Source organism: Bufo bufo, chromosome 3, assembly GCF_905171765.1.
Source record: "Bufo bufo chromosome 3, aBufBuf1.1, whole genome shotgun sequence".
Taxonomy (NCBI): domain Eukaryota; kingdom Metazoa; phylum Chordata; class Amphibia; order Anura; family Bufonidae; genus Bufo; species Bufo bufo.
Window position 1 is genome coordinate 225,358,830 of NC_053391.1, and position 21,661 is coordinate 225,380,490.

A 21,661-nucleotide genomic window follows, 5' to 3' on the forward strand; every position below is an offset into this window, starting at 1 on the left:
GTGTCTGCAACAGATTACTTCTATAGGACATTTCTGCTCCAGAGCCAATCACTGACATAAATGGATCCCTCTCTATTGGATAATGGATTCCTCAGTAGTGTTGAGTACGAATATTTGAAAAAACTAATTTTTATCGCGAATATCGCCACTTCGAGAATTCGCAAATATTTCGAATATAATGCTATATATTAGTTTTTAGAATATTTTTTCCATCTGAAAACTTGATTCCTCCCTGCTTCTTGCTTGTGGGCCAATGACGTCATTGGCCCACAAGCAACTTAAGCAGGGAGGAATCATGACTTCAGATGGAATAATATTCTAAAAACAAATATATAGCACTATATTCTATAGTGCTATAGATTCGTTTTATGACCCATGCCTGTATTGATCGCGTAATATTCGCAAATTACGCGATCATTACCTTGCAGATTTTTACGTGAAAAAAAAAAGAATGTAGAATATAACGAATATACGAATTCGCGAACATTTGACCAATATTCTACAAAATATTCGTGAAATACCACAAATTCGAATATGACCCTTGCCGCTCATCACTATTCCTCAGCATCTCACAGTTGTTTGATGAAAGAGTGTGAGCAATTGTATGGCCAACAAACAGGAGAGAGTTGTCCATGTATTTTTTGGCATCAGTTACTCCAAGCTGCTCCCCCAAAATACCTCTGTATGTGGCTTCTTGCACATAGCAGGGCTTAGGCCCAGCCTCATACTTGTAAAGGCTTAAAAAACATACCATAGATATTTTTTACCCAAACCATAAAGCATTCATGTTTTTGTTAGGGAGTGAACCGTGGAGCATTTCAATGGCTGTTTTGCTCTGTGGTTTGGAGGCAACCTCACCCTCTGGTTCCAATAGTAAGATAAAACAACAAGTAGCGTGGGTCTGTACATAGATATGTTATTATGTACTTGGCAGGACCATGGCGCTTTTATGTTTCCAGTATATTTTAGGATATTCTAGTGAGTAAAAATGCTCTAGGGATAAAAGCTTGTCAGATGTTTCTGCACAGAGCTCATGCATTTGTATGGAGGTATCTGGATGGGGGATTTTAGGAATACAGAATGGGGGTAATTAAGCAGCCACTGAGTGATAGGTTTAAAAATTGTATTCATGTACAAAAGACTAGCCTTAGATAATTCAAGCTGTCAGGCCGTTATTAAAGGGGTTTCCAGGAATACAATATTGAGGTCAGTGGTGGCGAACCGTTTAAAGACAGAGTGCCCAAACTGCAACCCAAAACCCACTTATTTATCACATAGGCATACTGGTACGCCTTAGGATTTTTCCAGGACATGGGTGCCCACAGAGAAGGCTCTGAGTGCCCCCTCTGTCACCCGTGCCATAGGTTTGCTACCGCTGACCTAGGTCATGAATATCTGATCAACCAAGGCGCTCCGGTGATCGCTGCTGTCTCCACACAGCATACCAAGCACAGCACCACACATTGTATAGTGGCTGTGCTTGGTATTGCAGCTCAGGTCTATTCATTTGAATGGGACTGAGCTGCACTTAGGCCTTGTAACAGATGAATGTCCTGTCATTGCCTTAAGAAGAGCTGCAGTGGTCACCGGAGTGCCGCAGCCTCTTCAAACAGTTTATTGGCCGGCGTACGGGAGTCGGACCCCACTCATCAGATCCTGATCTAGGTCAATCATCAATATTTACTCCCAGAAAACACCTTTGACAGCATCAAAATCTGTTATTTTAAGAAAAAAAATGCAACCACTCATTTCCTGAAAGTGTGTGTTTTTGGCATGTAATTTTGAGTATTCTTTCGCCACTTTGCATAAGTGAGAATTCAGTATATCATGTCAGTGGTCTGATTGTTTGGACGCTGACAATCCATCCATCTGGTTTTAATTGATAACCTGCATGGAAAAAATGAATTGGGGCAAATCACAGTTTTTCTACATGAAATAAGACCATCGGCGACTTTGCAAAAAAAATTAAAATACCCATGGAAACAATGAAATTGTGTAGTAACCCTATGATTTTAGCACAACTCATGTCCAAATGTTGCTGCATAACCCCTGCCATCCGTATTAATAACAATCTGAGTCTGGTAATGAGTTTCCGTTTCTTCCTCCCAAAATTGGTAATGTCAAGACAATTACATTTGCCACTTGGCTCTTGAGTGCCACGCAGTGGAATCCCATACACAATGATTATTTCGCTGCTGCCTTGCTCCTTAGGCTACTTTCACACTTGCGTTTTTCCTTTCCTTTATTGAGATCCGTCATAGGATCTCAATAGCGGGGGAAAACGCTTCCGTTTTGTCCCCATTCATTGTCAACGGGGACAAAACTGAACTGAACAAAACAGAATGCACCAGAATGCATTCCGTTCCGTTTGGTCGCGCTCCCATCGCGGACAGAATAACGCTGGAAGCAGCGTTTTTCTGTCTGCGTTGTGGTGCGGAGCAAGACGGATCCGTCATGAACACAATGTAAGTCAATGGTAGCGGATCCGTTTTCTCGGACACAAAAAAAACTGATCCGTCCCCCACTGACTTACAATGACGGATCCGTCTTGGCTATTTTAAGGATAATACAACCGGATCCATTCATAACAGATGCAGACGGTTGTATTATCATGAAGGAAGCGTTTTTTGCTGATCCATGACGAATCCAGCAAAAACGCTGGCGTGAAAGTTTTTTAGTGATTAGATTCTTTCCGCTCATAAGTGTGATGGTGCTGGTATGCGAGCAGGGTTAGCATGTATATGCAGGCTGTGCGTGAGATATAGAAATATGCACTGACTGATTGTTATCTAGGCGACATGCTTGTGGATGGAAATCAGGCATGCCGTCAAAATGTCTGCATCTTCAGTGCTCTCCTGCTTGTCTTTGTATACTGCATGACAGCATAGGGGGGAAGGATGCAAAAAGCCTTTCTGCATTATTTCTTTAAATTAATAGGAAGCTTGATTGAAAAAAGAAATCTCTCTGCTGGTTTCTTCCACATCCTGACCTCCGCACTTTCATCTATTCAACCCAGTGTCTATACAGGTGTGAAAAGAACATTCTAGGGGACAGACTGAGCTGTATTAAAGTAAAGAGATAGGAAAAGGGGACCCCCAAGCACCCTTTTGATGGATTCTAGATATAATTGGAACTAACATAAGAAGCTATTACACTGGGTATAATATCCCGTTACACTTACCATTTTGAGATCCATTCTCAAAGATTAGCCCCATACCCACAGATGTTACTAATTCCCCATGGCTTCTTACAAATCTGATAGCAACATACATGCACATGAACGTGGTTTGGTTCCACATCCGAGCCGCTTGGATGCGGACGTATTCACTTCAATGGGGCCGCAATAGATGCGGACAGCACGCGGAGTGGCCGCCCCAAAAATTGAACATGTCCTATTCTCGTTCATTTTGCGGACAAGAATCAGCATTTCTATAATGGGCGGCTCGTTCTGTTCCGCAAATTGTGGAACGTATACGGGTGACATCTGTGTTTTGCAGATCCGCAGTTTGCCGACCACAAAACACGCCACGGTCGCGTGCATGAGCCCTAACATCATTGTTCACTTTGCTGCAAAAAGCAGGCCATAGCTTGCTGATCAATGGGGAATTTAGATGTCCCCTTGCTGACCTGCCATATTCTTATCTAGAACTGTAGAAGCACTCCAAGAGTCTAGTGTGACCTTCTTCTAGAAAACACTCTTTTGGCACATGTTAAAAATGGTTTGCAGGAAAAGAAGTTGTCCATCTATCCATGGGCTGGACCTATATAACAGCTCATCTCCAATCAAGTAAATGGAGCTGTACTGTCCACAACCATGGACAGTAGTTCTGAAAAAAAGTAGATCATTTTTTCATCATCCTAGACAACCCCTTTAATAACGTACATACCGTGCATGCGATTCCCCATGAAGTCCACGTGGCACTTAAAACCTTCCTGATGTTGACCATTTTGTTGAGGTTTTGCTTTGGATTCAGGTTTTGGCTTGCATGAAGGCCTCACAATAGACGTAGACCCTTAGGCCCCTTTCACACAGGCGAGTATTCCGCGCGGATGCGATGCGTGAGTTGAACGCATTGCACCCGCACTGAATACCGACCCATTCATTTCTATGGGGCTGTGCACATGAGCGGTGATTTTCAAGCATCACTTGTGCATTGCGTGAATATCGCAGCATGCTCTATATTCTGCGTTTTTCACGCAACGCAGGCCCCATAGAAGTGAATGGTGTTGCGTGAAAATCGCAAGCATCCGCAAGCAAGTGCGGATGTGGTGCGATTTTCACGCACGGTTACTAGGAGACGATCAGGATGGAGACCCGATCATTATTATTTTCCCTTATAACATGGTTATAAGGGAAAATAATAGCATTCTGAATACAGAATGCATAGTACAATAGGGCTGGAGGGGTTAAAAAAAAAGAAATAATAATTTAACTCTCCTTAATCCACTTGCTCGCGCAGCCCGGCATCTCCTTCTGTCTCCTTTGCTGAACAGGACCTGTGGTGACGTCACTCCGGTCATCACATGATCTTTTACCATGGTGATGGATCATGTGATGGATCATGTGATGACCGGAGTGACGTTACCACAGGTCCTGTTCAGCAAAGGAGACAGAAGAGAAGCCGGGCTGCGCGATCAAGTGGATTAAGGTGAGTTTAATTATTTATTTATTTATTTTTAACCCCTCCAGCGCTATTTTACTATGCATTCTGTATTCAGAATCCTATTATTTTCCCTTATAACCATGTTATAAGGGAAAATAATACAATCTACAGAACACCGATCCCAAGCCGGGTTTGGGTACCAAACATGTGCGATTTTTCTCACGCGAGTGCAAAACGCATTACAATGTTTTGCACTCGCGCGGAAAAATTGCGGGTATTCCCGTAACGCACCCGCACATTTTCCCGCAACGCCCGTCTGAAAGAGGCCTTAGGGTACTTTCACACTTGAGGCAGAAGATTCCGGCAGGCAGTTCCAGCGCCAGAACTGCCTGCCGGATCCGTCAAAACGCATGCAAACTGATGGCATTTGTCAGACGGATGAGGATCCGGATCCTGTATGATAAATGCATTGAAATGCCGGATCCGTCTCTCCAGTGTCATCAGGAGAAACGGATCCGGCATTTATTTTTTTCACATTTTTTGCGGTCTGAGCATGCACAGACCGCAATGCCGGATCCATTTTGCCAGAACACTCGGGGCCGGATACGGCATTAATGCATGTCAATGGGAAAAAATACCAGATCCGGCATGTGTTCCGGGATTTTGGACGGATATAAAACCGCAGGATGCTGCGGTTTTAACTCCGTCCTGAAAAGTCAAAAAGACTGAACTGAAGACATCCTGATGCATCCTGAACGGATTGCTCTCCATTCAGAATGCATGGGGATAAAACTGATCAGTTCTTTTCCGGTATTGAGCCCCTAGGACGGAACTCTATGCCGGAAAAGAATAGCGCTAGTGTGAAAGTACCCTTAGGTAGTCAATATTAACAAGAAAGCCTCACACACAGGCCGGGAGTGGGGCTGCTAATGTCTGCAACATAGTCTAGAGTGTCACCATAACAAGTAATGCCATGAACAGCTGCATCAGGTGACATTGTAGTCTCTCTGTGCGTGACATGGGCAGGACACGTTGGCTGAAGTTATTTTCACGCCGTCTTCTTCTCTATGTGTAAAGATTAGACTGCTGCAAAAACATAAATCTAATAACTGTGTTGTTAGTGAAGGGTATGTGAGGAATCTGGAACCCTGCCACCAGGATGCTCCATGCCCAGTCACACTATTTATCACGTGAGGTCCTACGCAGTGAAATATGTCTGCTGTCTGAGAATGTTAGATAACCCTGCACAATTAGGCCAGGATACAGGTAGATGGGACTTAGCACACATACCATGTGCTGCATTTATATTAATAAAGCTTGTCCCCAATAATGATAACTTTTATGGTGTCAGAACTGATGAACATGCACAAAAATATCATCATTCAACTTCTCCTTCATGTATACTGGCCAATTAGTGCTACAATCGATTGGAAACCAGAGGCTCACAGCAGTGTCTAGAGCCCACCAGTAAAATGTATTTTGGGGACCCACTGTACAGATACATTCAAATATTACCTGCTCACACAGCAGCAAGATGCTACCAGATGATTGAATATGGGGGTCTCTGCAGCAGCTTTGAGAAGGTAGGTCCTGGGGAGAAGAGGACACTGGTGGCTTTCCTCTATAGCTAGAAGTCATCTCAGCTCTGATCGTGTCTATATTAATAAACTGGGGAGTTTCTATAATAATTTATCAGGTTTTTTATATGAACATAGGCTGGTTGAGGGGCTGTACATTGACTATATGTATGTAGTGCAGTAAGTCTACTGTGTTATGTGCCACTTTCACACCAAAGTCTGAAAATACAGGGGAGTGGATATGTAATTATTCCCACTCTTCCATAAGCTAACATGAAGCTGTATTAAAGGGATGATGAGAAGAAGGATCTAATTGGTGGATGTCTGACCACCAAGCACAAGAACGGGGGTCCCATTCCCCCAAATAAATGGGGGTGGGAGACTAGGGGCCCACCTTGCTCAGGGGCCCACGGGGGGATTCACCTGTATCCCTGTGGGCCATTCCAGGCCTGGCTCACAGAATGAATGGAGCAGCAGAGGTCATGTGCAACCTGCCATTTATATGGGGGAATGGGACCCCCGTTCTTGTGCTTGGTGGTCAGACATCCACCAATTAGATCCTTCTTCTCATCCCTTTAATACAGTTGCATGTTAGCTTATGGAAGAGTGGGAATAATTACATATCCACTCCCCTGTATTTTCAGACTTTGGTGTGAAATGCCTTGTACATGAAGTGGTAGTAACCTGCCAGAGCAGTGACTCACTGAACCGTACTGGCTTGATATGAATTTTAGCGCATTGGAGTTTTAAACAATGCTACATAAAAAAATCCTGCCAAAACTGAAACAAAAAATTCTGTGTGTACTGTACGGGTAAGAGCACGCGGTGTGGCTGAATGCCCATGGCCAATACCCGCTAACCCATGGTGGTTTTACAGCAAAATTGTGCTCCCATTGGTTGCAGAGCTTGGTTGTGAGCTTTTGGTTGTTTTTTGCAGAACCATCTATTGAAAATGTTATGCCCAGCCCAATTTTTTCTATGTAATTACTGTATACTGTATATGCCATACGGAAAAACGGAACGGAAAAACGGAATGGAACCGGAAACACTACTGAAACAAAAACGGAAAAACTGTCTTCAAAACACTAAAAAAGCCATACGGTCGTGTGAACAAGCCCTTAGGCCTCTTTTTTTCCGTTTATACTCCGTATACAGAACCATTCATTTCAATGGTTCTGCAAAAAAAAACAGAAGGTACTCCGTATGCCTTCCGTTTCCGTATTTCCGTTCCAAGATAGAACATAACGCATAACGAACAAGGATAGTACTGTTCTATCAGGGGCCAGCTGTTCCGTTCCGCAAAAAATGGAATGCACACAGACGTCATCCGTATTTTTTGCGGATACATTTTTTGCAGACTGCAAAATACTGAAAAAGCCATACGATCGTGTGCAAGAGGCCTGAGGCTACATGCACACGAACGCTGTTTGTTTCCGTGTCAGTTCTGTTTTTTTTGCGGATAGGATGCGGACCCATTCATTTCAATGGTTTCACAAAAAATGTCCGCATTAGTATGTCCGTTCTGTAGCCCCACGAAAATATAGAACATGTCTTTCTTGTCCGTTTTAGGCATTGTTACAATGGATCCGTGAAAACAAAAAAGGGATGGCCTACGGACCACAAAACACATACGGTTGTGTGCATGTAGCCTAAGTCATAGGGTTGCACCAGGTATCAAATTATCAATACTTTTAGATCCAGATCGATACGATACCGGGTTTTACTATTTTCCGATACTAACAGTATCAGTATCTGTTAGAGAACATTTGCACGCACGGCTCTCAGAGCGCGCCATGTTCTCCTCAGCAGCACAATGGAGAAGGAGAGAGTCCCTCCCTCCCCAATGTGACGTGGCTCCCGCTGCCACCAATGAAGAGATAGCAGGGAGGAGGAGGGGAGGGGACCCTGTGGCCACTGCCACCAATGACTATATTACTGGGGCGGGGGTGCACTGCGCCACCAATGAATATAATTAACCCATAAATACAAATGTAAGCGGCAGGTGCCAGCCGTATCAACTACCCGGTACCCGGTCTCTATGACAGGGATCCCGCCGAACCGTAGCAATTAACCCCTGAGGTGCTGCACCTGTTGGGTTAATTGCTGCAGTTTGGCGGGACCCCTGTCATAGAGGCCGGGTGCAGGGTATGTGATACGGCCGGCACCCGCCACCTACATTTGTATTTAGGGATGAATTATATTCATTGGTGGAGCAGTGCGACCCCCCCCCCATTATTATAATCATTGGTGGCAGTGGCCACAGGATCCCCTCCCCTCCTTCTCATTGGTGGCAGTGGCAGCTTCTGATTGGAGCCCCAGCAGTGTAATCGCGGGGCTCTGATCAGTAACCATGGCAGCCAGGACACTACCAAGGCTGCCATGGTAAGCTCCCTGCTGCTTTAAAAAAAGTAAAAAAAAATCCCCCACCAAAATATTAAAAGTTAAAATCGCCCACTTTCCCAATTTTAAATATAAAAATATAAACACAATAAAAAATAAATATATTACGTATCGCCACTAGGGGTGAGCGAATTGACTTCGGATGAAACATCTGAAGTTGATTTGCATAAAACTTTGTTTGAATACTGTACAGAGCGAGCGCTCCGTACAGTATTAGGGCTCATGCACACCACTGTATGTATCCGCCAAAAACGGATTTGCAAAAAATATGGATGACATCCGTGTGCATTCCGTATTTTGCGGAACAGAACAGCAGCCCCCTTATAGAACAGTACTATCCTTGTCCGTAATGCGGACAATAATAGGACATGTTCTATTTTTTTAAGGAACGGAAATACGGACATATGGAAACGGAATGCACACGGAGTAACTTCAGTTTTTTTTGCGGACCCATTAAAGTGAATGGTTCCGCATATGGTCCGCAGAAAATATAAAACGGACATGGAAAGAAAATACGTTCGTGTGCATGAGCCCTTAGAATGTATTGGCTCCGATGAGCCAAAGTTATTACTTCGCGAACTCTAGCGAGACCTCGTGTAATATTTTCAGAAATTAATTTCTACTGTAAAAAAACATTTCCGGAACTCGGTTTTGGTTCCAAGTGTTTGAAAAAAATAGGATAGGACTGTTCTATTATGGGCTGGATGTTCCATAAAATGCAGAATGCACGCGGCTTTTTTTGTGTATCGAATGTTATCGAGTATCGCAATGCTTTTTTATGGTATCGAAATCGATTCAAAATTTTGGTATCGTCACAACCTTACCAGGTAATATCCAGGAGCAGACATAGAAAGTAGAGGTTCCCCGTGCAAAGATAGGACGCGGACTACAAGGGACAAGGAGCCCTATGATGAGCCCCTCGAGCTTTTTAAATTAAAGCGTCACTGAGTTTTTAGAAACATAGAATGTGTCGGCAGATAAGAACCATTTGGCCCATCTAGTCTGCCCAATATACTAAATACTATGAATAGCCCCTGGCCCTATCTTATATGAAGGATGGCCTTATGCCTATCCCATGCATGCTTAAACTCCTCCACTGTATTTGCAGCTACCACTTCTGCAGGAAGGCTATTCCATGCATCCACTACTCTCTCAGTAAAGTAATACTTCCTTATATTACTTTTAAACCTTTGCCCCTCTAATTTTTAAAAACCTTTCGATATGTCTTAGAGACATATCGGTGGGAGTCTGAATGCTGAGACCCCCACCAATTGCTTTTCACCTCTGCCACCGTTCTGAGAACATTCACCAGCGTTCCCATACACGTGTGAATGTTAGCGGCTCTTTTTATAAGCTTTCCTTTTTTAGTCTGCATATTTAGTGCTGCTTTACACCATGGCTGAGAGAGACTTTAGGTTGTCTCTGTAGAGATGATATGCCCAATAGCATCCTGGCATTCAGGAGGTTAAACTTGAAGATTAATGCTGAAACACAGGTCCTACCAATGAATTGCTGACCCTTGAGATCACTATGCCCTAGGGGGCAGAGGGGGAGGGGGCCACCTGTACACGCTCCCTCGCTAGCATGGTCATGTGAGCAGGTTTGACCTAGAGGACTGGACACTTCTGTGACAATTAACCTTTCAATTGATTACCATGCACTAATCTTGATTCTTAAAACGGTCAATTCCGGATACACTTATTGTACGACCACGCGGTCAGGGTGCATGTAGTTTTGGAGGCCAAAATCAGGAATGGATCATAAAAGGACACAAAGTATAAAACACAAATACGACTCTCATTTTTGAATTCACACTGGCCTTACCCTTAGGGCTCAGGCACACGACCGTATGTATTTTGCGGTCCGCAAAACACGGATCCACAAAAAATATGGATGACGTCCGTGTGCATTCCGTATTTTGAGGAACGGAACAGCTGGCCCCTAATAGAACAGTCCTATCCTTGTCCGTAATGCGGACAATAATAGGACAAGTTCTATTTTTTTGTGGAACTGACATACAGAAACGGAATGCACATTGAGTAACTTCCGTTTTTTTTTGCGGACCCATTGAAATGAATGGTTTCGTATACGGTCCGCAAAAAAAACTGAATGGACGCAGAAAGAAAATATGTTCATGTGCATGAGCCCATGAGATCCATCTCTGTACAGTATTAGATTGTATGGGCTCCGATGAGCCAAAGTAAGTTATTCGCGAAGTCGTGTGTGACTTCGTTGAATAACTTCGTTAATTGATTTTTCTAGTGGAAAACCACTTTAAGACTTGAAACCCGAACTCGACTTTGGTACCTCGGAACTGAAGCCGAGTTCGGTTTCAAGTTTTAAAGTGGTTTTCCACTTTAAAAATCAATTACCGAAGTTATTCAACGAAGTCATGCGTGACTTTGCGAATAACTTACTTTGGCTCATCAGAGCCCATACATTCTAATACTGTATGGAGTCGAATCTCCGTTCAATATTAATCCGAAGTTTTGAACGAAGCGACTTCTGATGTAACATCCGAAGCTCGTCGCTCATCTCTAATTACAACCTTAAAGGGGTATTCCCATCTTAGACAATGGGGGCATATCGCTAGGATATGCCCCCATTGTGTAATAGGTGCGGGTCACCACCTCTGGGACCTGCACCTACAAGGAGAATGGAGCGGAGAAAGTTGAGGAGGGCGCACTGCGCATGCGCAGCTGCCCTCCATTCATTTCTATGGAGCCGCCGAAAATAGCCGAGCGCTGGCTCGGCTATTTCCATCGGCCCCATAGAAATGAATGGGAGCAGTGGCTGCGCATGCGCGGTGCGCTCCCATTCACTTCAATGAGAGAGACGGGGAGCTGCGCCTGGTGGTGGATGGACCCCGGGTTTCTCCAGCCACAACTCTCCCCGGCTCCGTTCTCCTTGTAGGTGAGGGTCCCAGAGGTGGGACCTGCACCTATCAGACAATGGGGGAAGCTGCAAAAATGAGGTTATGCAAACATTATGCAAATTAGGCCTAACAAGTGCCCAGGGGCGGTGTTATGGCTGTAAGTACCCAGGTCCCTCACCGATGTGCACGCCTAACCCCCCCTCCAATGGTGTCCTCTGGCCTGCCCTGTTATGATCTTGCGTCATCCTTTTCAATTCTCGCCTGCACAGTTCACCGCCGGGCCTAGACATGCGCAGTACGCATGTGCTGGTTAATGCCGCGGTTCACCACCAGAGGACAGCGAGCCACAGCATTGAGCGGACTTTTGCTGTTTTTTTTTTTTTTGCTGGGGATTTTTGCCACGCTTTTTAGGCAAAAAATTGCCAGCTCCAGATGTTGCATGGACGTCTATGGGAAGTTTTAAAAACAGGACAAACAGGCAGCTTTTTGCAAAGGTGCTTTTTTTCACCCTTGAAGTGCATTTTTTGGGTCAATTTGCAGCAACCACTGGTTCAAGAGTTTTTTTCCAAATAGATCTCTATGCATCAGGCCTAAGGTTACTTTCACACTTGCGTTGTTGGATTCCGGCATGCAGTTCCGTCCCCGGAACTGCCTGCCGGATCCGGCAATCTGTATGCAAACGGAAACCATTTGTAGATGGATCCGGATGGGGATCTGTCTGACAAATGCATTGCAATACCGGATCCGTCTCTCCGGTTGTCATCTGGAAAAACGGATCCGGTATTTATCTTTTTCACATTTTTAAAGGTCTGCGCATGCGCAGACCGCAAAATCCGGATCCATTTTTCCAGAACAGCATGCTGCGGTATTATCTCTGTCCTGAAAAGTAAAAAAGACTGAACTGAAGACATCCTGATGCATTCTGAACGGATTGCTCTCCATTCAGAATGCATTAGGTTAAAAGTGATCAGTTTTCTTTCCAGTATTGAGCCCCTAGGACGGAACTCAATACCGGAAAGGTTTAACGCAAGTGTGAAAGTACCCTTATTTCTGTATATATAGAATTTTTCTTTAATAAACTGTGGGGGTCATTTATTAAGAGCAGCAAAGGGGGGGGGGGGGGGGCTGGTCAGCCAATAGCAGGCTGCGACAGGAATGAGCCTCCCTAGCATCGCGGGTGACGGTACGGAGGCTCGTCCCTGTCGCGGCCTGCTATTGGCTAAACCCCATTCTCCAGATGTGTTGAACCGCGCGACGGGGAGATGCAGTGGTGACTGTGCGGGGATCTGGAGTGACGCAGATGCCTAGGAGCAGGGTAAGTATTATCTATATGAGGAGCCGGGGCATGGGGGGGGGGGGGAGGGGATCATGTCCGATTTTCTGTCCACAAAGAGAGATGTATCTGCAAAAATTCTTCCATGTGCTTTGCTTTTAGTTTTTTTAGGCCTCATGAACATGACCGTTAAGTTTTTTTGCGGAACGGGCGGCCCGTTGTAGAAATGCCTATTCTTGTCTGCAAAACGGACAAGAATAGGACATGTTATTTTTTTTTGCGGGGCTATGGAACGGAGCGGACAGCACACGGAGTGCTGTCAGCATCTTTTGCGGCCCCATTGAAGTGAATGGGTCCGCACCTGAGCCGCAAAAACTCCGGCTCGGATGCGGACCAGAACAATGGTCGTGTGCATGAGGCCTTACTCTCTTATTATCCAGAATAGGACACACACTGAGTTTCTTGGTAAAAAAAAAAGGGATGCGTGAATTGCTCCTTTGAGGCAAGGTTCATATCTGAGGTTCTGACAGAAGTCTGGTGTATGCAGAGGTATCTAGAACCCGACGCACCCCATTATAGTCATTGGGATTCTTTGGGTGTCCGTGCGGTCAGGATTCTGTTCTACTGGAAAATAAAAAGGGAATTTTGTAGCATATGTGAACCTAACCAGACCTGATTTGTGAAATTTACAGAAAAGAAAAATGGTCATGTCCTCAGTTTGGGGAGGGGGGCCTTCCTGGTGGGGACCCCTCTTAATCCAATCCTTATGGTATTGCTCCCTCCAGTCAGCACCGCACCCCACTTCCCTGTCTGAGGAGTTGTGAGGGGGATATTATTATATGGCAGCAGCTTCTTTCCTGCCTGGGGGTGAAAAAGTTAGAACAATATTTGGCGAATATCCTGTATTACATGGAGCGGGCAGGGGCACCACAGAGGGCACATGTGCGGGCACGGGGATGGAGCGGGCCGGGGCACCACAGAGGGCACATGGCCGCTGAGGTGGACAGCGGTGGAGGCTGCAGGTGAGGCGTCACTGATAAGAGCGGGGAGAGGCGGAGGACATGAGGCGGAGCCCGGGAGTCACTGCTCGGGATCAGGGAGCTGCAGCAGAGGAGCTCGGGCTGGCAGTTGTCACTAGTGGGGACAGGTGGGATGGCTGCTGCAGGCTGCTGTGCCCCATGGTCGTGGACGTGAGGGCATTACTGGACTTCACCCTGTGCCGCCGCCTTCTGGTATGTGCTTTCTACGTGTGAGTGCATGGCCGCGCGGCTACCTGCGGTATTCATGTGTGTGGCTGCCTGTGTGCACTAGGGCTGGAATCCCATGCGTCACCTGCCTCTACTGCTCCTTGTCTCCTAGTTGCCAGTATCTTATTCTCTGCTGGGTTGGGAATGAAGGAGAAGCTAGCTTTCCGACTAAATTACATGTGTACAGCCTGGAAACAGAAAGAGTTTCAAGGGTTAAATGACTTTAAGGCACTCATTTCACCCCTAAAATTCATTTAACCCCTAGCCTGGCCTGAAGTGGTTCTGGGCATAAGAACTGGCATCATTTTCAGTGATTTATATAAGCGACGTTTCCAAAGGGTTAAAAGACATTGCCAGCACATAGGTAGCGATGCCCCAGTCGTTCCACTCTGGACTGGCCCAAAGTGGTCCGGGGCATCGATACTGGCATCAAAGTGGGCAGAGGGACACTTTTTTTTTATTGATTTAATAAGTCATTGATGTTTTTAAAGGGTTAAATGGCATTTGCTAACGCATGGACAGGGATAGAACGACTGGCATGAAAATGGGCAGACAGCCCTTTTCTACCATAGTGGGTGTACCCGCGCTGCCAGCACGCTGATATAGGGATTTTAGTGCCTGGAGCAGCTTTAGGCCAGTCTGGACTGACTGACGTGGGGGCATCCCAATCTGCCAGTGGTATCTGTCGTTCAAAGTCATTTAACTCTTTGAGAACACCTGTCGCTTATTTAAAACACAGCATTCGTGCCCAGAACCACTATGGCCAGCCTGCATGTGATGTCACCGGCCAAAGTCCAATTAACCCTTTAAATACGCTTCCTTTTACTTACCCAGCTCAGTAAAAAAGCAGCCTTCTTCTGTGCCAGTTTTTATTCCCAGAACCACGTTATGCCAGCCAGGACTTGACTGAAATTGGTATGTGACATCCCTATCTGTGTGCTGACAGTTTGGGAACAGGGATCCAAAATTATTTAACTCTTTAAAAACACCCATTACTTATACAAGTCAGTACAAAGTGCCCATCTACACACTTTGGTTCCAATTTTTGTACCCAGAACCACTGTGGTCCGGGCTACAGCTAACATCACTTTATATGGGTCTTCTCTGTGCTCATGTTGGGCCATAAAGGGGCCAAAAGCCATTTAACCCTTGCAGTCACACTCTCATGTGTCCACCCTGATGCCCATTTTTGTGGCAATTCACCTCAGGGCACCTCACTCCATTGTCATTTATTACTGAAGATCCTTTAAGACACTGGCAAACCCTGTAAGACACCAATTTCAGTCAGGAATACGAGGAATTGTTTCTTATATACCTTTTACCATTTTCAAGATCTCCGCTTGCTTTCTGTGAGTGGGAGCATTCTTGTCTCCATCCAGACGCTGCAAATATCTACTGACCATGTCCATTTGACTCTTGCCCAGCAAGGTAGAGGTCTTGAAAGCAGTGAGGAGCGGCAGTTGCGCTGTGGCGCAGTGGTGTGCTATACGGCGCAGTGTTTTGCAGTGAATTGCCATGGTTTTTCAGCAAGTACAGCCAAAGCACATGTAATGCATGTACTTCACCTGCACGTGAAGAGAAGCTGCAAGAATTCAGGGTAAATCACTGCGGTTTGACATGTTGTATGGCACACTACCACCCACCGTGCCAAGCCACGCAACCCAGCCTCAGGAGTTGTTTTGTGGTCCGCAAATTGCAGATCCGCAAAACACGGATACCAGCTTGCGTGCGCTCCGCAATTAGCTGATCTTTCATGGCCGCCACTATGATAGAAAATGCCTATCCTTGTCCACAATTGCCGGCATAAATGGGACACGTTCTATTTTTTTTTGCGGGGGGCCGCGGAACGGAACTCTGTGCTGTCTGCATCTTTGGCAGCCCCGTTGAAATGAACGGGTCCGCACCCATTCTGAAAAATTGCAGAACGGATGCGGACCATTCATACGGTTGTGTGAATGAGCCCTTAAAGAGGACCTGTCTTCTGACATGTCTGTTTTAGTAACTACTTGCATTCCCCATGGAATAACAATTCTGGAGCATCTATTCTTATCACTATTCCTACTAGAAGTTAGTCTGACACTAGCAGCACAGATTGGATAGTGTCATACTGTGCAGGAACATCCCAACTGGTAACACCCATCTGGACCTTCATTACAAACATAACTTCTAGCAGGAATAATAAAGGGGTGGCACAACATAGTTATAAGAATAGACGCTCTAGAACTGTTATTACATGGGGAATGCAAGTAATTCTTAAAACAGGCCTGTCTGGAGGGGTGACACGTGGTCCTTAAAGTATGCTTAATTTGTCTCATGATCAAATTTTTGGCCTGAATTGTCACAAGAATGATATAAATCAGGCAAGTTCTAAAATTAAAATTGAGGGTCCAGATAACTAATAAGATTAGTGGTGGTTTCAGAAAACTAAGTGAGAAGACAGATAGGTGTCCATAAGTATGGTTAGTTTTAGGCAGGGTGCTGGATGTCCTTAAAGAGACCAGTCCTGTATGTACTTCATGGTATGGAGACTTATTGGCAATGCTCCATGGTAAATGAATATGCAAAGGGAATGAACCATCTCACTAGCGCTACCTTGTAGAGCTCCCTAAGAGTCAAATATCAGACTTTTTAACAATTCCCTTGTCAAATCCCAAGGCTTGTTAAAAAGTCGGATTTTGACCCATAGGGAGCCACGTCCACAAGGTGGCGCTAGCGGGAAGATGCTCTTCCTTGAGATATGGTTGGTTTTAGAAACTATGCAGGTATCTTCTAGGCAAAGCTGCTGAACCCCACTGATCTGACTTTTATGACTTACTGATATGTCTTTTTATTCATTTTTTTTATAGCTAATCCCAGTTCATTGGCGTAAAAAGACTTAAAGGGGTTCTCCGGGAATTAAAAAAATGAAAATACTTAAATATTACTTTATTATAAATATATTTCCAAATACCTTTTATTAGTTATAGTGGCTTATTTTGTCTAGGGAGCAGTCATCAGGGGGGAAAAAATGGCCGCCGTCCTATCAGTACACAAAACCTGTCCTAATCACACAGGAGGACGAGTTACTTTAGAACACTAAGCTAAAGAGCTGCTTCATCCTTCTCTCCCACTTGTCAATATTATGATCCTGAATAAAGTTTAATATGATCTTCAGCTGAATCTCTGTGGGAATGGAGTTCATGAGGAGACATGATGTACAGAGAGGACAGACTGTGGTGATATATACAAGTGCTGCTGCTCATTATCCACACCCCCACCTTCTTCTCTGTACTTCATGTTTCCTCCATTCCCACAGAGATTCAGCTGGAGATCTTGTTAAACTTTATTCAGGATCATAATCCCTGACAAGTAGGAGAGGAGGAGGATGAGGCAGCTCTTTACTTCAGTGTGCTGAAGTAACTTGTCCTCCTGTGTGATTAGGACAAGTTTTGTGTGTACTAATAGGACGGCGGCCATTTTATTTCTCCTAATCATTGCTTCCTAGACAAAACGAGCCATTATAACTAATGAAAGGTATTTGGGAATATATTTATAATAAAGAATTTTAATTTTCTTAATTCCCGGAGAACCCCTTTAACGTTTGCTTTATTTTAGGGGGTTACACAGTTGCCTCCTTTCAACCTTCCTAATATGTTCCCATAGATTACCCTTATCACCTCTCCTACAAACAGAGCGTATATTCTGCACAAGCCAATAGACATCTGTGTAGTCTGTAAAGCAGGCGCTGGGGCTGAGACGGTTAATAGGGCGGTAAACAGAGCCTGTTTGTTTTCCTCTGCAAACATTGTTCCAAGGTCCCTGGCCCTGTCAGAGACTGGAGCCTGTGATAGGGCAGTGGACAGCTGTGGGTGCCCGCTGTCCAGCCTTTACCCTGCTGTTGCAGTGGCTTTTATCGCTTGGCCCAGGACATGCCGCCTGCTGCATCCCTTTGGTATGTCAGGAATGGGACGGTGTTGTGGCATGTAACATGACACACTAAGCGCTGGATCTGACACAGGTACCTGCTGCACCCCAGTGTGATATCAGACAGTCTTGTCTCTGCAGATGTTGTCTCTGCGCTTGGAAGGGATTTAACCCCTTCTCGCCACAGCCATTTTCATAAAAAAATATATTTTTTTCCTTCTTGGTTCAAATAACAGTGACATCATAATGGACTGACTTCCCCTTTAGGGTACAAGTGATGATCACGTGCGATGATGTCATAGGTGGGTCATCACATTTGGTGACGTCACAAGAGGTGCCGACGTTAGGCTGATAAAGGGTTGCGAATGTGATTGCTTGAAATTTTAGTCAGTGGAGTCCACTGACAATTGAATGCCTACTGGATCTTCCAAATGGTTTCTTGACCATGTGCCGGACCCAATAATACATAATCACATGAGTGTGGCAGCGGCTTTCGCTGGAGTTCCCCTTTACTGTTGTAGGAAAAGGGGAGAGTGATTTTAACGTTTTGTAGCATTTTTCGTACACTTTTCTGTATGATCCCTCGGGAAAGGTGAATGTGCGTCTGGTGAGCGGTGACTATTGACGTTAGATATTTGTCAGCAGAATGTGGGGGCTGCCAAACCCTTGTCTGAAAATGATGATGTCCAGTTCCCTCTGACAGCTAGTAACCCCCATACGTAGCCCATTCACATGAACACGGTCAGAGACATGGCAATAAGCAATTATCAGCACATAAGACTTATTCTCTTAATTTACTTAACTTTATGAAGATGATTTCCGCTATAAAGCAATCTCCTTTTCATTATTAGGCAAAATACAAATTGTTGGAAAAGAGTAATGTAATAAGGCAATACATTGTAATCCAAAATGATGCTACATTTATCTAACTAATTGCGCAGAACGTGTAGACATTGTATTAATAATAAATGTAATAAAAAAAAGAAATGAGGAACAAGGGAAAAGATGCATTCAGGTCTACCCCAGCACAATGTGAGATTACGTTACCTTAGAAACCCAATTACCACCTGCATGAGAGCCAGCATATCACATTAAATGAAATTCACTTGAATGGGGCTGAGCTGCACTACTATACCCAGCCCAAAACGACCTAAAAAATGGCTGCAGGTTTCCACCGATTTTATGATCAGTGGTTGGACTTGCATTGAATTCGGACTGCAGCTATCGATTATTTTAGTAATCAAGTATTCTACTGATTATTCCAATGATTAATCGAGTACTCTAATAAGAAAAAAATGAATTAAAATGTTTTCTATAAAACCTCATCAGCCCCTGGTGCCATCAGCTCCCCCAGTGCCATCAGTTGCTCTCCCCCCAGTTCCCCCTCCAATGTCATCAGTTCCCCAGTGCCATCAACTCCCCCCTCCAGTGCCACCAGTTCCCCCTCCAATGCCAGCAGTTCCATCCAATGCCACCAGCTCCTTCACCAATGCTACCAGCTCCCCCCAGTGCCACCGATGCTACCAGCTCCCCCCAGTGTCATGAGTTGCTCCCCCTCCCAGTGCCATCAGCTCCCCCTCCAATGCCACCACTGCCATCAGTTCCCCCCACTCCCCCTCCTAGCCATCATTGCCCAGCCACAGTGCCAGTGAACTAAAATACTTACCTTTTCTGTAGGGATGCTGCCGACACTCCAGAGATCTTCCATCCTCTTCTTCACGCGCTGCACTGGGACCTGACGTCACACAGCATCAGGTCATAGTGCGTGCACTGTGTCCTGACGATGTGTGTACGCCAGGATCCAGTTCAGCGCTGTGTGGGCAGGCGGGTGACCAGGGAGTGTGAGTAATAGCAAGCTCTTAACTCACACTCCACAGTCACATGGCACAAACGAATCATCGATGCAGAAAATTTGCATCGAGGATTTTTTTGTGTCGAGTTAATCGATTAATTCGAGTAATTGTTTCAGCCCTACATTAAATAGCTTATCTTAGATGAGATGTTAAAGAGGCTCTGTCACCAGGATCAACCCTATTAAACTAGACATACTGCCTGGTAAGGCGTGTCCTGCTGATTAAAACTGTACCTTTCTTTTGTCTGTGTGATAAATAGCTGCAGAGATATCTGTGTTTTTTTTTTCCATATGCAAATGAGTAATTGGAGCACTAAGAGGTGGGGCTGAATCATCTGAGCAATGCTCTTTAACACCCCCGTACTCTGTACACCTCCCCTTCCCATTGATTGACAGGGCTAGAAGTCAGGCTGAGGGCAGAGCTGTGTCCTGGCTTATACATAGCTACTCTATATATGTGAATTATACACACTATGTACTATAGCTTCACCACACTGAGATCTGCTCAGAAAGCTGATATACATAATACCGCTGGATTCACAGGCAGAATGGCAGAATGTATGATTATAAAGACACCAGTAATATGTGTTAGCTTATAAGTATAGAAAAAAACATACATTTTCATGTTGCAATGCTATAGCTTAGAGCAGGGATGGCCAACCTGCGGCTCTCCAGCTGCTGTAATACTACAACTCCCACCATGCCCCGCTGTAGGCTGATAGCTGTAGGCAGTGTGGGCATGCTGGGAGTTGTAGTTTTGAAACAGCTGGAGAGCCTCAGGTTGGCCATCCCTGGCTTAGGGTACTTTCACACTTGCGGCAGAGGAATCCGGCAGGCAGTTCCGTCGCCAGAACTGCCTGCCGGATCCGTCAAAACGTATGCCAACTGATGGCATTTGTAAGACTGATCAGGATCCTGATCCGTTTTAAAATGCATTGAAATGCCGGATTTGTCTTTCCGGTGACACATTTTTTTTTCGGTATGCGCAGACCAGAAGGACGACTCCGGCATTGCAGTATTTTGAATGTAATAATACATTCCTATAGAAATAATACATTCCTATAGAAAAAAATTCCGGCAAGTGTACCGGATTTTTGGCCAGAGATAAAACCGTAGTATGCTGCGGTATTATCTCTTTCCTGAACGGTCAAAAAGACTGAACTGAAGACATCCTGATGCATCCTGAACGGATTTCGCTCCATTCAGAATGCATTAGGATAAAACTGATCAGTTCTTTTCCGGTATTGAGCCCCTAGGACGGAACTCAGTGCCGGAAAAGAAAAACGCTAGTGTGAAAGTACGCTTAGAGGTTAAGCCTATGTCCTTATTATATTGAGAATAATGTTTTTTAGAAACCTAATAAATATTACTGGTTTCTTCATAATCGTGTATTGTGTCTATGAATAAAGCAGTAACAGGTTTTAGAAAAAAATAATTATTCTCAATATAGTAAGGCCTTATTATTATAATTATTATTATAATATGATTACGTATTATTTATTATAGTATAGCCTTTTAATATGGTTTTAAATAAAATAGAAAAAAAAATTATCACTCCTGGTACTTGAACCAAGGATGTCTCTATTCAAGGCAGATCACTATACCACTAGGCTATAGCATTACCACGTAGAGATGTATACTTTTCTATGCTTATAAGCTAACACATATTACTGCTAACACATATTACTGGTGTCTATAATCATACATTCTGCCTGTGAATCCAGCGGTATTATGTATATCAGCTTTCTGAGCAGATCTCAGTGTGGTGAAGCTATAGTAGATAGTGTGTATAATACACATATATACAGTAACTATGCATAAGCCAGGACACAGCTCTGCCCTCAGCATGTCTAGCCCTTTCAATCAAGGGGAGGGGCACGTACAGAGCACAGGGGGTGTTACATAGCAGTGCTCAGACGATTCAGCCCCG

The 21,661-nt window shown here is 44.7% G+C and overlaps 1 protein-coding gene across 12 annotated transcripts in view; it reads left to right on the forward strand.

Moving 5' to 3' along the window:
• PLEKHA6 (pleckstrin homology domain containing A6) overlaps positions 1 to 21,661 on the forward strand; it is a 128,993-nt gene that overhangs the window by 20,824 nt on the left and 86,508 nt on the right. The window contains exon 1 of one of the 12 annotated variants that reach the window (XM_040423998.1): positions 13,796 to 13,961. The exons of the other annotated variants lie outside the window; for them this stretch is intronic. The gene's annotated coding sequence lies outside the window, so the exon portion shown is untranslated. Of the gene's footprint in view, positions 1 to 13,795; positions 13,962 to 21,661 lie in introns of those variants that run through there. 12 annotated transcript variants of the gene reach the window in all.